General features: G+C 41.3%; 1 long non-coding RNA gene across 1 annotated transcript in view; it reads right to left on the bottom strand.

Moving 5' to 3' along the window:
- Positions 1 to 5,943: 5,943 nt before the first annotated feature.
- Positions 5,944 to 11,371, bottom strand: part of LOC112414604 (uncharacterized) — an 8,952-nt gene continuing 3,524 nt past the window's right edge. Inside the window, exons 2-3 of the long non-coding RNA XR_003006191.1 lie at positions 9,768 to 9,813; positions 5,944 to 6,060 (exon numbers count right to left, since the gene is read on the bottom strand). This is a non-coding gene — a long non-coding RNA (uncharacterized LOC112414604). The remainder of the gene's footprint in view (positions 6,061 to 9,767; positions 9,814 to 11,371) is intronic.

Raw genomic sequence — 11,371 nt, 5'->3', positions numbered from 1 at the left:
GGGGTGGGGAGGCGGGAGCAGTCGATGAGGCAGCCGCAGCCACAGCGGCGCTGGGACCCAGTTGCCCGGGCCCCGCCCCCTCGCCCGGGATTTGCGCCTGGCCACGCCTCCTCACTTCGGCCGGCCTCAATTCTCACTGCGACCGCCTTCAAGGCACTCCTTCTTCTTAAAAATTCCCCCTCAGCCTGTCCTCCCCATCTCCCCCTGGTCCCGCACAGTCAAGTCTACGGGCTCAAACCCCCAAATCTGCCTTTCTGTCACATCTCAGTTCTGCCTCCCTCTGCTCATCGTTCAATCTCTTTTCCAGCAACCTTTCCACATGTTCCAGAGTTCTAGGGCTTGGCTCGTAGGGGACTTGCCTTTGATACTCTTCACGCAGCTCAGACCAGACCTCATGGTTCTTTACTTCGCCACTCTTTGGCCAGTAGCCTCAGTTTCCAGGATTGTCGCATCTGCCTGGCAGCATTCCAACCTTGAATCAGTCCAACTGTCCGCCTTTTCCATGCCTGTGCCCAGGCAGCTAAACACTGCTGGAGAAAACTATTCAACCTCACAGATTTGTGCCACTATAAACTCATGGTCCCCAGCTTCTACCAGGCCCTCGGTGCTGACCCACAACCCTACTATGCATTCCCGGACCGCCTTCTCTCTCATGCTCTGCAACAGCCATTTCTAACCTCCCTTCTCCTTAAACCCCTAACTTCTCCATCTGTCCCCTGACCCTCAGCAGATGACCCCACCTACTTCACAGAGTAAACAGAAGTCATCAAAAAGGAAGTTCTTTCCTTCTTGCCACCAAACCTACAGAATCTGTCCCTTGTTCCTTCCCAACAGCATTTAAACATACTCAGGTCTCTTCCATCTAAAAATTACCAAAAAATCTCCCTCTCCAACCACCTCCCTCTCTTCCCTCTATAAACGTCTCAAGAGTCGCCTACACTTAACTGTCTTAATTTTACCACTTCCCACTTATCTTTCAACCCACTCCAATCTGCCTCTACTATTTGCCTGATACTGCTCTCTTATCAAGGTCTGCCATGGCCCATGTCACTAAATCCAATAGAATCTATTCAGAGGTTATCTTACCTGACTTCTTGGTAGCATTTGGCACTAGTGACCACTCCCTCCTCCTTAAACCACTTCCATGACACCACACTCTCAGTTTTCTCCTGCTTCCTTGGTAACTCCTTTTTACTTTCCAGACTCCTCCTTGTCCAACTCTTAAATGCTGGTGCTCTTTAGGTTTTGGCCTGAGCTCTCCTCTCTCTGCTCTTTCCTATGATTATTACATTCATTCTCATGGTTTCAACTATCATTTCTTTGCTGATGACTCCCAAATTGATACAAGTCCAGGTACTTCTCCTGACCTATGCATTCAGCGGGTTAATAGACAGATAACTCTACCTGAATACCCTGGAGACACCTAAAGCCTCAGCTTCTCTCCAACTCAAGGTATCCTCCTCCCAGCCTTTTTGTCCTTCTTTGTGCCTTACCTTAGCGAATGACCCTAGTCAAGGCAGAAACCTGAGCTATACCCCTCTTCTTTCTCCTCCACTCCCATGCAATCACCAAGTCCTGTCATTTTTATCTCCTGAATATCTCCCAAATTTATGTAGTCTCTTTTATTTCTGCTGCTACTACCCTAATCTAGGCCAGCACCATTTCTAACCTGAATACTGTCACAACCTCCCTGTCTTAGTCTTATTCCCTGGAATCTAGTCTCTTCACTGTAGGCAGTATGATCTTTTGAAAAGGTAAACCAAAATCATATCACTCTCACGTTTAGAATCCTTCAGTGAGTCCCCCACTTGCTCAAAAGGAAAACTACCTTCCTCAACAGGCAAAGTCAAGCTGGGCTCTTCATGATTTGACCACCACCAGCCTTTCCAGACTCCATGCTTGAGTCAAAGCTGAAATTATTAGACTGTTCCTTAGTCTGTCTAGCTTTGGAGTCTTTGCATATGCTGTTGCATCTGCAAGAAATTCTGTGCACATCGCCCCAGTTCCATTTCATTTGTTCTTCAGATCTCTGCTCATTTGATGAATGCCTTTTGAGCACACACTTTGGGCCAGGCACCACATGAGGCACTACTTATGCAGTGGTGAATAAGACAGACATGAACAAGATCATGGAAAACAAACTCGGCCCTCAGAATTTCAGTCTGGCGCTGGAGAGGACTTGAGGTAAACAAATACATAATTAAAACATATAAACACACAAAATTACAAATTGTGATAAGGCTATAAAGAGTTGGAACAGGTTGATAGGAAAGTGAATAACAGGTGGGGGCAATTTAGCCTGAGATTCAGGCAAGGCTGATACTTAAGGTGAGTAAAGGAATGGGAGTTAGCCCATGAAGAGTGGAGGCAAAAGTGTCCCAGGCAGAGGCCACAGCAAGTGAGAAGGCCCTGGGAAGAAAGGGAAAGGGTATACTTAGGAACTGCAGGAAGGCCAGTGTGGCTGGAGCATAGTGAGCTGAGGGCAAGAGGTATGGGATGTGAGGTTGAGGAGGTAGGCAGGCAGAAGCCAACTTATGTTTGGCTTTATAGGCCATGGTGAGGAGAATAGATCTTATACTATGAGCAATAAAAAGGTACTGAAGCAGTGCTTTTAAATGTGGGTCAAACTGCAGAAGGTACTGAAATCAACTTGAGAAAATAGAAAATATCAGAACGTATCATAGGATTATGTAGGAAGGGTAAGCATGTCTCAGTTTGCATCATATATGATCATGATGAAATAGTATCTCTTTTGTAGATACTTCCTATCCCCCAAATGCTGAAATACACTACATTGAAAGGTTTTAAGCTTGGAATTGACATGGTATAGTTAATGTTTAAAGAGATTACTTTGGCTGTTGTGGATTGGATTGGAGGTGGACAAGATTAGGAGTCTACTGCAATCAGAGATGACGGTGGGTGGACTAAGGTGGCAGAGGTGGAGATGAAGAGAGGTAGATTTGAAAGATATTTAGAATTGAAAGGGCTTGGTGTGGTGGCTTGTGGGTGGGAGGGAGAGGGAGGAATCAAGGATACCTCCCAGGGACCTGGTGATGTGAGGCCAGGTCATTCATCGAGATGAGGAAGACAGAAAGAGGAACAGGTTTTCAGGGGAAGATCAAGAGTTCAGTTTTACATGCCCTTGAAATAGCCAAAGGAAGAAGTCAAGCAGATAGTGGTATATATTGTACATCTCAGAGAGGTCTGGTTTCAGATATAAATGAGAGTTGGCAGTATAGAGATAGCATTAAAAAACCACGAGAGAAGAAGTCAGAGACAGAACAAAGAGAAAGGAAGAGGATCCATGACTGAGCTCTGAGAAATCTCAAGTTTAGAGGTTGAATGAAGGAGTAGGAGGTGGCAAAGAGACTGAAAAGAGGTAAAGAGATAGGGACATAACTAGCGATGTGTCAGGGATGTTTTAAGAGTGCTGAGAAGTCAACTAAAATGAGGATTGAAAAGGGTCCATTGGATACGGCAATATGGGTGTTGGTAGTGACCTTGATATAAGTAGTTTTGGAGGAGTGGTGGGGTGAAAACCAGAATGGATGAAGAGTGAATGGATACACCATTGGTAGGAGTGTAAACTGATACAACCACTCTAGAAAATGTTGGCCATTTTCTAGTAAAGCTGAACTATGCACATACTCTAGGTCCAGCAATTTTAGGTGTCTATCCCAGAGCGGTAGTTCCCACAATGTGGTCTGGGGATCCTGAGGGCAGGGATGGGGGGTGGGGGAGCCAAAACCATAATACTAGAAAGATGTTATTTGCTTCTTTTACTCTCATTCTCTCAAGTACGTAGAGTGGAGTTTTCCAGAGGCTACATGACATGTAATATCACAGATTGAATGCAGAAGCAGATATGAGAATCCAGCTGTCTTCTATTAAGCCATACAATAAAGAGATTTGCAAAAATGTAAAACAATGCCACTCTTCTCACTATATTCTTGTTTTGGAAAATATGGTTATTTTTCATAAAAATGTTACTTTTGTTACGTGTAATTGGCTTATTATTTTATAATTAATATATTTAAGCTTTCTCAGTTTTAATTTCTAATACAGCAAGTATCAATTGGTATAACCCACATACGCCAAAGCTTTTTAGGGTCTGCAGTGATTTTTAAGAATGTAAAGCAAGTTCTGAGACCAGAAAGTTTGAGAATTGCTCCCCTAGAGAAATCCTCACATGTGTATACTGGGAGACACTACAAGAGTGTTCACCAAAGCCTGTTTGTTTTTTTTTTTATTATTTTTTATTTTTAATTTTTTTGGCGGTGCGTGGGCCTCTCACTGTTGTGGCCTCTCCCGTTGCAGAGCACAGGCTCTGGACGTGCAGGCCCAGCGGCCATGGCTCACGGGCCCAGCCGCTCCGCGGCATGTGGGATCTTCCTGGACTGGGGCACGAACCCGTGTCCCCTGCATTGGCAGGCGGACTCTCAATCACTGTGCCACCAGGGAAGCCCACCAAAGCCTGTTTGAAACAGCAAGAAACAGAAACAAGAAAATAAGATGAATAAATTGAGACATATTTATACAATGGAATACTATAATTAAATAAATGAATGAACTCCAGCTACATGTATCAACATGGATAAAACTCAGGAAACCTAATACTGATTCAAAAAAGTCATGAAAGAATATATTTATATAAAGTTGAACAGTCAAAATTATACAATATATGGATGCAGTAATATGTTGTAAAACCATACAAAAAAGCAAGGCATGAAAAATGACACTGGTTACCTCAGGGAGGGGAAGGAGATATGACTGGGGAGGGCTACATGGCGGGTTTTGTCATTCACAAATGATTTGTTTTTGAAGCTGGGTACATAGGTATTTGTTTTATAATTTATTCGAACTGTACAGATATGTATATTATAAAATTTATAATGTATTATCATGAAAAATAAATAAAATTTAAAAAGCAGAAATAATTGGATAGAGTGCTGGTGGGAGGGTAGATTGTTATAGGACCCTCCCTGAGGTCAGAGGGAATAAAACACTACTGCTGAAGTGGAGCTAGATGTGTAGGCGATTTCCTTGTGAAACATGGCTGTGAATGGGAACAGAACCCAGAGAGCTAAGGTGATGGTAGGAGGAGGGGCAAAGAATGATTTTTCTAAGATGGGAGATACTAGACTGCTTGTTTGCTGCTGGGAAAGACCCAGAGACCATAGAGAGGGACTGGATGGCAACACAGAAGAGAAAGGGAATAATGGAAGGGAAAGGAGGAGCTGGGGTCTGAGGCACTGGGCCTCAGAGAGGAGAGGTCCTCAGGCCCTTCACTGTAACAGGAAGGAATGAAAGAAAAGATGAATACAGATACTGGGACGTTTAGAGATTCAGTGGTGGGAAGATGAAGGTCCTGGAACAATTCTCCCATGTCTGATGGCTTTTGTCACTGAAGCATGAGATAAGATCATTTTTCTGTAGAGAGAATAGAAATATTAGTCAGTCTTTCTTAATAGCATGGTTGATAGAAATTTTTTACTATTGATAGTTTAGAAAAGTTTCAGCTTTATGATAATGTAGTTTTAGGACTATTGTCAAATTTGGGAAAACCTGTTTAGTTTCTTTCATATATGAGCTGTAAGATGTCAGGGCATTTCAATTTTCTTATAGAGTGAAGAGTACACATCTTCAGTACTCTTTGATTTTTTGCTGATTGTTAAGCAGGCCTTGGAAGAAACAAATGAGGGACCCTGAAGCTTCACTGACCTCTCTGTAAATCTGTCTTTGGCCCCTTTGACCTACTTTCTCCTCCAGGAAGCATTCTCTGATTTTCCCTGGCCGAGGTTCTCCCACAGGGCTTTATTTCTGTCACTCACAGGACTTTTCTCACTCTCTCTGAGGTAGCTAGGTCATCCTCCTTCGCTAGATAGAGGGAGCTCCAGAGGGTAAGGAGTCAGGACACACTTACCTTGGTTCAGCAGTCTTCCATTCTTGGTTCAGCTGTCTTCCACCAGTCTGTGAGTGAGTCTTCACTGGAGCAGTGTGGTATGGTGGTCAAACATGTAGGCCTTGGAGGCAGGCAGACTGGAATTTGATTTTTTCCACCTTGGGTGTACAGAAAGAACAGGGTTCATCCTAATCCTTGGTTCATGACATACTCTACCATTGGTCCAGGCTGGGGCTTCACTCCTAGCTCCTCTGTGTGACCCTGGGTAAGTTACTCATTGCTCTAAGTCTCAGTTTCCCCATCTGTAAACTGGGGATGATAATAATACCTACTACATCAGAGTTGTGAGGATTCAATAACATAATCCATGAAACGCATCCACAGTCCCCAGTACCTAATGTTTAATAAATGGTAGCCCTCCACATGATTGGGAGTATACTGTAGGTGGAGGATACAGTATTGCATAACAAAGGCCCAGGCCCTGCCTTCCTGAGCTCACAGCCTATTGGGTACCACACAGCCCAGTGCCAGCCCTGATATATCCAAGACTTGTGAGTGGTTGTTGAATCAAAATTATTTCCTTCTGTGCCTCTATTTCTTTTTTTTACTGTCACCCCAGTTCACCATCACTGTCACCACCGTTCAGATGTCTCCCATCTCTCTTATTTTGCTCTCTCTTGTCTTTCTGTTTACATCTCTCTGGTGGTTTCTCTTTCCTATCTCTCCTATTCTCTCTCAATCTCTCCCCTTCTTGCTCTTGCTCTCACTCTCTCTCCATTGCCTCTGTTGGGGGTTGCCTTGTCTCCATCCTGTCCCCATCTAACTTATGGTTCTCCTCTTGGTATGTGTCTCCATCCTCACATATATAATACCATATTACTCTACCTCATCTGTTTCTGAATCTGTGTTCCAAAATTTGTCTTTTCTGCTTCTCTTTCAATTTCCTTTGGCTCCTTGGCCTCTTTTCTGTCCACCCCTCTGTCTCCATCACTCTGTACCTATTTATTTTATCTCTGCCTGTCTCCCAGTTCTCATCTTTGTATTTATGTTGCTGCATTCATCCGTCTCTGTTCCCCACCTATCTTTCTCTATTTCTATTCTCACCTTTCTGTTCCAGTCTCTGTCCTCACCCCAGCCTCCCAACCCCTCACAACTAACATTTACATTCTCTTTGTTTCTCTCTCACACACATACCCCTATATTGGTCTTCTTGCCCTTGTTTCCCTCTTTGAGTCTCTCCTCATCTATCACCCCTTTTCTACCTCTGTTACCATCTCTCTTGCTGGGTGGCTCTCCTCATGTGTCTGTCTCTTGTTTCCATCTTTCTGTCCCTATGTGTGTTTCATCTGTTTGCCATCTTGTCCCCAGATCCCTGTCTGTCTGTATCTCTCTGTCACTGACAGAGTAGTCAAGAGTATGGCCTCTGGTGTTAGATTGTTTGGATTCCAATCCTAGTTGTGCTGCTGACTTGCTGTGCCTCAGTGTCCTCATCTGTAAAACAGGGCTGATAACAGTACCTGCTTCAGTGTTACCAAGAGCATTAAATGAACTAACACATGTACAGCTTATAGAACCATGCCTCAAATATAAGAAATGCTCAAAAATATTATTAGCTCCTAAAAATAAATAACAAGGATCTACTATAGCACAGGGAACTGTATTCAATATTTTGTAATAACCTATAATGGAAAAGAATATGAAAAAGACTATATATACCTATATATTTACATATATATATAATTGAATCACTTTGCTCTACACCTGAAACATTGTAAATCAACTATACTTCAATTAAAAAATATTAGCTTCTATATCATCAACCTCTTCCTCCTCAACACCATCTCCGTTTCTATCTTTGTCTATCTAATCCCAGTCACTCTCTTTATCTACCTGGCTGTTATCATCTCTGTGTCTCTATCCTCATGTTTTATGTAACTGCCTTTCTGACCCCAATCTGTGTCTCTGTCCCCATCTCTCTCTCTCCCTACATTCCAGCCTCATTTCTGTCAGTCCCTCTTTTTCTACCCTGCCCATTCCATCTGTCTGTACATCTCTCTGTCCCCAAACTTCTTTGCTTCTTTATCACCATTTCTGACTATCTGTTCCTACCATTCAGGCCCTATTTCTTGGTCTCTGTCTCTTTATATCCTTGTTCTCATTTCTCTATCCCCCTGTTCCCATATCTATCTTTGTTTATCTATTTCTTTATAAAAATCTTATTCTGTTTCTTTCTTCTCATCTCCCTGTGTCTTCTTCTGGCCTCTCTGGACAATTTAGATTGGAATTGGTCTGGTAGATAATGTGGAGCTACAAAAGGGTTTAGGAGGAAGCAGTAGGCCTGGCAAGAGGCAAGTGGCAGGGTGTGGAATTTCATGGCTCTGCCAAATCCTCCTGAACAACGTGGCCTCTGAGGTCAAGGTTAGCATAAACCCCCTCAACTCAGCCTCTTCAAGAAAGACAAAGAATGCTGCAGTTATTGGGAGGACCAGGAAGGGGTATTTTTCTGAGTGAAATTCCATCCGGAAGCTGGAATCCAGAGCATTTCCTGTTGTAATGTTTCTTCCAGACTTGGAGAGTCTGAACTTGCCACGTAGCATGTGCACTGCATACATATATTTCTACAGTAAAACACAGAGATGCATACATAATCCCCCACCCTCAGAGATGCAGACATGTGCAGAGCCATATAGATACACATAGAATCAAGAACCCTCACAGTTGCAGACACTCCAAGACATGGAAAAGCACACAGAATGAATTACCAGCTGGCAGAGATGCTGATGTACACAGGGACATTGAGAGAACCATGGAAATACCCCCATCACAGCTCACGGACCCATGCAAACAGATACAGAAAAATAATTACATAGAAAAATTGTTCTTTTTCAGCCTGACATTTTCATATAAACAGAAACACACCAGAGCATCATGTATAAAAAACACACCTTTACAGAAGTGTGCACATTCATACATAATCACAAATATCCAAAGCAACAGAGAATCACATATAGCCATTGCTTTGCTGAAAGTGTAGAGGTAGCCAAACTTCCTCTGGCCCCCAAATAACAGACATGCTGCTCCTCTTGTGCCCCCCTCTCTGTGAAGGCACCACCGAGTACTCAAGCCAGAAACCTGACTGCTAGGTACTAGACAGAAATAATTGGAAACATCTAGATAAAGTTTTTTTCCTAGAAAAATATAAAATGATAAAAATGGCATAGGAAGTAGAGAACGTGAATAGACCACTAGGCATTAATCAAACTGAAATGGTAGGTAAGGACATCGCTTCCCCCCAAATCCAGGCCCAGATGGATTTACAGGTATAGTGTGTGGGACTCTCAGGAGTTACTTCTCTTCTTATACAAGTTATTCCAGAAAATAGAAAAGGAGAGAAAGCTGCCTAGCTCATTTTATTTGTCTAGTAAAATCTTGAAGTCTTGATTTTAAAAACAGACAAGGACAATTAAAGAAAATTATAGGCTCATTTCACTTATGAATATAGATGCATAAATTGTAAATTAAATATTAGCTAATCGAATCCAACAGTATTTAAAAAATACATCACAATCAAATGGAGTTAATTCCAAGAATGCAAAGAGAATGCATTCAAACTCAGAAAAATCTATCAATGTAATATACCACATGAATAGACTAAGGGAGAATAATTATATGAGTATCTCAATTAATATAGAAAAATTATGTTACATGCCTACTTATGATGAAAACTCTTTAAAAAATATGAATAGAAGGCAAATTTCTTAACTTGGTGAAGGTTACATACCAAAATTTTATAGCATACTTTGCAGAAAATGGAGAAACTTAAGATGCATTTCCTTGAAGATTAAGAATAAGACTAGATACTTACCCTCACCAACTACTGTTTAACATAGAACTGGAAGTCTTGTTTAATACTATAAAGGGAGAAAAAGAAATGAGACGTGTAAGGACTGGAAGAGAAGAGATAAAACTAACAGATTCAACTGACATACTATTAGAATTAAAAAGAATTCAGCAAGGTTGCCAGGTACAAAATCAACTTATAAAAATCAATAACATTTCTTTACATTAGCAATAAACAACTAGAAAAAATAAGATACCTAAAATTAATCACTAGACCAAAGTATAAACTTTTCTAAATGTCAGGACAACTAAAAAAAAATGAGAGAAAAACCACATTCACAGAAAGACAGACAAGATGAAAAGGCAGAGGGCTATGTACCACATGAAGGAACAAGATAAAACCTCAGCAAAACAACTAAATGAAGTGGAGGTAGGAAACCTTCCAGGAAAAGAATTCAGAATAATGATAGTGAAGATGATCGAGGAACTTGGAAAAAGAACGGAGGTAAAGAGAGAGAAGATGCAAGAAATGTTTAACAAAGACCTAGAAGAACTAAAGAAAAAACACCTAGAAGAATTAAAGAACAAACAAACAGAGATGAACAATACAATAACTGAAATGAAAAATACACTAGAAGGAATCAATAGCAGAATAAATGAGGCAGAAGAACAGGTAAGTGACCTAGAAGACAGAATGGTGGAACTCACTGCCATGGAACAGAATAAAGAAAAAGAATGAAAAGAAATCGAGACAGCCTAAGAGACCTCTGGGACAACATTAAACACAACAACATTCGCATTATAGGGGTCCCAGAAGGAGAAGAAAGAGAGAAAGGAACCAAGAAAATATTTGAAGAGATTATAGTCGAAAACTTACCTAACATGGGAAAGGAAATAGCCACCCAAGTCCAGGAAGCACAGATGGTCCCAGGCAGGATAAACCCAAGGAGAAAAACGCTGAGACACATAGTAATCAAATTGAAGAAAATTAAAGACAAAGAAAAATAATTAAAAGCAACAAGGGAAAAATGACAAATAACATACAAGGGAACTCCCATAAGGTTAACAGCTGATTTCTCAGCAGAAACTACAAGTCAGAAGGGAGTGGCATTATATATTTAACGTGATGAAAGGGAAGAATCTTCAACCAAGATTACTCTACCTGGCAAGAATCTCATTCAGATTCGATGGAGAAATCAAAAGCTTTACAGACAAGCAAAAGCTAAGAGAATTCAGCACCACCAAACCAGCTCTACAACAAATGCTAAAGGAACTTTTCTAAGTGGGAAACACAAGAGAAGAAAAGGACCTACAAAAACAAACCCATAACAATTAAGAAAATGGTCACAGGAACATACATAACATTACCTTAAACGTGAATGGATTAAACCCTCCAACCAACTTAGTTGATATTTATAGGACAGTCCATCCAAAAACAGCAGATTACACTTTCTTTTCAAGTGCACATGGAACATTTTCCAAGATAGATCACATCTTGGGTCACGAATCAAGCCTCAGTCAATATAAGAAAATTGAAATCATATCAAGCATCTTTTCTGACCACAACGCTATGAGATTAGAAATGAATTACAGGGAAAAAAAACGTAAAAAACACAAACACATGAAGGG

The sequence above is a fragment of the Neophocaena asiaeorientalis genome, unplaced genomic scaffold (assembly GCF_003031525.2).
Source record: "Neophocaena asiaeorientalis asiaeorientalis breed wild unplaced genomic scaffold, Neophocaena_asiaeorientalis_V1.1 scaffold313, whole genome shotgun sequence".
Lineage (NCBI taxonomy): Eukaryota > Metazoa > Chordata > Mammalia > Artiodactyla > Phocoenidae > Neophocaena > Neophocaena asiaeorientalis.
This window is presented reverse-complemented; position numbering and strand designations above follow the sequence as displayed.